Genomic DNA, 4730 nt, shown 5'->3' with positions numbered 1-4730 from the left:
CCAATAGAATTGATTTAAGGATGAGGATAAAATGAGAAGTGAGTGTATGATTCGGTAATTTTAAAATTATGGTACGTGATTTAGGTATTTTGAAAACTTATCTATGGGGTTCGGTAAAAAACTGAAAAGCCTTTGCCTACCTCGTTTGGTAGCTAAAGATGAATATGTTTGGATGTCTTTCACGAGATTAATTTATAGTTAATCGCCATGTGGTTTAAGTGTGGGAGAAATTTTTTTCCCTGAGACTATGCGTTCGTCGAAAATTGATCTCTTAATCTATTATAGTATATCTATCATATCACCTTCATCTTTCTCCTCATCCACTAGAAGATTGATTAAGAGCTAAATATGCCCCCAAGGCGTAGTGTAGACGGTAGACGCATGACATCTCTAGTGTAATTGTCAATGGTCGATTCTCAGGAACTGATGACCTGGAGTTTACCCCTGTCATACGTCTATGCCTTTGTATCTACATGTACCTTCCTCCATATTCGTAGAACTAACATTTGGGGGCACTAAGGTAGCGGATTTACTTTGATTAAGAGCTAAATATTCAATTAAAATCAAACTAATTAATTTTTTTTAACTAAATTAATCGTTAAAAATTTACCATTAAAATCAAATAAATAAAAATTTCAATCCACAACTAAATTAATTAATTTGAAAAATAAAAATTAAATTACTAAATAAATTTAATTAAAATGTTAAATTAATCGATTAGTTTTGCTGACCATGTTTTGAATAATTTTCCTTTGTTGCAGTTTCTTACCTGCCTTTTGTCAGTGGTGGGGCGGTGCGTCACTGCATTGGCAAGATGGCGATCGACAATTTGGCACATAATTGAAGAAGAGCCCCGGACTATGCGGTAGTGCCCATGTAGTCTCATAATTATTCATGATTTACTTTTCAACATGTATTGTAGTGTAATAATCTAATACTGAGTTTAAATAAATAAATAAATAAATAAGAAGAAGAAGAAAAGTTTCATGGAGTTTGCTTAAGAGGTTGGACTTGGAGCTAGCAAGGTCCCAAAGACGGCGACAGCACACTGCTGAGAAGTCATTTTCAGTGTTCAGAAAACAAAAGCAGAGCGCAGAGCGTCCTCAGGGTTACAGGCATCGATATCCATGTCCCTATGCATATCCATTGAGACTTCCCAGAATCACAGCCACACCTTAGCCTCTTGGTTTTCTTGTAAAGTTAAAAACGACTGTGGCCAAGTCTCAGAGCAACATTCATTATATTTCTATATCAATTGTTTTTAATTAGCCATCATCGTAATAGTTGTTATAATATATTAAAATATATATTTTTTAAAAGATTAAAATCATTATAAAATTATTATGACAAATATTTAAATACTTAATGACTACTTAACAACAATTGCAATAATCATTAATTAATTGTTATAATATTATAATAGTCATTTAGACATTTAATGATTGTTAGATTATTATAAGTTATTTTAATGGCTACTAAAATAATTTTAAGTATTTTTAAATGCTTTTAATTAAGTTTACATAATTTTAATTAAAATTCTTTTGATATAAAAGAGTTTTATGTATAATATTTTTTTATCAAATTAAATTAATTTATGACAATTGGCCAAATATTCATTTAGAATTGTGGAATTCTCAAAATATACACATAACTTTCTGATTTCATCTCACCCGTCAATAATTGTTTTTTTTAAATTACTAGTGATCGTGCACACGCGTGTAATATAATATATTGAAATCATATTGACTCGTTTATAATGAAATTATATTAACTAAAACATTTTAACATTAAAATACTAAAATAAAATCATTAAGGTAAAATATCTAACTTTTGAAAATCTGAATTGTTTGAGTTTTTGAAAATCTGAATTGTTTGGGTCTTTGAAAATCACTCTTCCTTATGAAAAAAATTAATTTAATTTATATTTCGAACTCTAAATCACTGATTGTTTCGCTTGTGAAATTACTGAATTATTTTTAATGTGAATAAAAAAAATATTAATATAAATTCATTTTAGACTTCACTTAGTTAGTAAAGGAAATTTTTTTTAATAAAATACTAAGATAATCACATATTAATTTTTAAAATACAGTACTACATTGGTATTGATTTTAGAGTTTATGTATCACTTAAATGATACTAATTTTTGAAATACAGACTAATGCTGTTCTTTGAAATTTAGCATCGGTGATTTTTATAATACAATACTACAATGGTTGGAGGAAGGACTAAAATGAGAAATAAATGCATCTTTTGAACAATCTGAAAATTAATTACATCTTTAAGAATTTCACAACTTTACGTGCCTTCTTCCATCAATTGCAGATGATTTTATTATAATATTATATTTAGGATAAAACCTAAACTGACACATTCTTATAATTTTTCAAAAAGTTTAATGATTACTGATTTTTATTTTTTTGATCTATTAAGCTTTCTTTCTGTCCAACAACGCACACCTCCCAGGGATGTTCAAGACAGGTCGGTAGGTGCCTGGGGCAGCCTTGCCCAGGACTGCAAAGTCGTGAACGCTCAAGGTAGAATTTTTAGGTGCAAGTTGTCGATTCCTTGCAGGATAATGCAGATAAAAGAAAATGGTGCTACTGTTGCCTCCACGAGAAAGAAAAGGTTCCTTTTGAGTTAGTCTGTCAGTCTCTCTTATAAAACTCTCGTCCTTCAGATATAATCAGCCTTTTAATTTTCGTTCTGTGTCATCCTTCACACTCTACTTACCTAGAAAATGTATTGTGACCTTAACTATCTTCCTGTGTGATTCTTGGCACTCTCCTTAGTTCGCTACTCATGCATCATTACACTCCGTTCCTCCTTATCAAATGGTCACTCAGATGTCTCACACCGCTCTTCATCGATCTCCATGGACCCAAACTATCGACTGACTGCACAAATTATCTTCATGTGTGTATATCCGAGCCTTTCGATACTCAAGCACACACATCAAAGTACAAATGAAAGTCTAATCTAAACCCTTCGACAAAACATCAAAATCGAAGATGGATACAATTGCACCAATAATTAAGTATGACATAATACATCTTTCGAGCTAACAATGTCCTTAACAGGTAATTAGCACTCTAGACTCAAGCAACCAAAGCATCCTCAAAATCTAAGCTTATACTTTCCGCATCTTTCATAGTGAAAATTAAAACCCCAACTATGTTCATTCTCCATGTGCCGAGAAAAGCATGAATGTTTTCTAATTTTATGACTTGGATGCTAAACCCCCATAATCAAGTCTATTTGCTTGCACATCTTCTTTCTTTACCCCCAACAAACTTCATCAAGTGTCCCTTCTTGATCCATTCTTTAATACTAAACCAACTAATGTATTAATCAACAATTACCTATGATATTGTCTTGTTCCACTTATGTATTTTAGGCCAAAGACTTGTTGGGGCACAAGCAAGAAATTTTGATCTTTTAACTTTTAAGAAAGCCTTAGACTAAGGAATATTCAGTGAAATTTCATCTTTAACTTTCTTATCATGTAGCATTCTCCTAGACTAAGGAATATGGAACGTAATTTTATCATTAACAAAAGAACTGACGAATAAGCAGAAAATGCATGCAGAATTTCAGTATAGTAAATGATTCATTAAAAAAAAATATTTTTGACAAGAATAAGAGTAAAATTTTCTAAAATTAGACTGCAGCATAATCGAGCAATCAGTTTATGAATCAAATATTCAGAAATATCTAAGACAGTCAAACATCGTCGAGTTGATAGAAGCAAACTGAAGCTTCTTCCAACACCTTTGTTGGCAACTGTAGAAATTATCCATAGCTATGAAGAATGTTTTGTTCCCTTCAGTATGGTTTCAGATTTCTAGTTGATCTTTGTATCCAAGTGTATTTACACCTAAGAGTTTCCTTATTTCTTGCACATCGATCTTATATTTTATTATAGGACATTGACCCAATTGAATGGATAATCCAATTAACCTAATCTCTTTATTTTACAAACAAGTGACTAATATTAAGCATATAACCAGTTTAATTATAAATTGACCAATCAAATTATAAGATGTAAAGAAGATCTTTGAGCTCATGCATCTTACGAGAATCCCAGTTTGCTGGTTATCAGATTCCTGATTCCAGAAAAGAAATCTAGTTTAACCTATAAGTAATTGGTTCAAGTACAGGGATATTGCATATTTGCTTGTCATTTAGGATTAAATAAGCACGTAACAAATGATGGGACTTGAGGCCTTGCTACTAACTACTCTACTAAATTTGGTCCTCTATTTTGTGGGGAGGGACACAACATCATATGCGGTAGATATTCATGATGTCCACCAGCTTTATGACGGGGAAACCTACATTCCCAGGTGAATTCAAACTTGGATGCTCATAAGATCTGCATCTAGATATGAAAGCAAGAACATTCCATACATTGACCATGTTTGATGATCAGGGTGAACTAATTTAGGGTGAAGAAGTTGCCAAGAGTTCTTCAAATGAGGTACTCATGTTGTTTTCCGAAGAGTTTGCAACCCATTCATCAAATTTGGTTTTTTGGTGATGCTAGATCTCACTAAAAAATTTGTAAGTGGTTGTTTTTGAAGTAGTGTAGCTTTACAAATTAGAGCAACTAAATTCAAACTAGATAAACTTCTTCAAAATTTTCTAGTTAACCTTGCTCTGAAGTTCGACACTCATGTTAATTGAAACAAAGTCACGCATTAACACAAATTAAACTTTGCAAATTTTCC

Source organism: Zingiber officinale, chromosome 4A (assembly GCF_018446385.1).
Source record: "Zingiber officinale cultivar Zhangliang chromosome 4A, Zo_v1.1, whole genome shotgun sequence".
In the NCBI taxonomy this organism is placed as follows: Eukaryota; Viridiplantae; Streptophyta; class Magnoliopsida; order Zingiberales; family Zingiberaceae; genus Zingiber; species Zingiber officinale.
Note: the sequence above shows the minus strand (reverse complement) of the source record.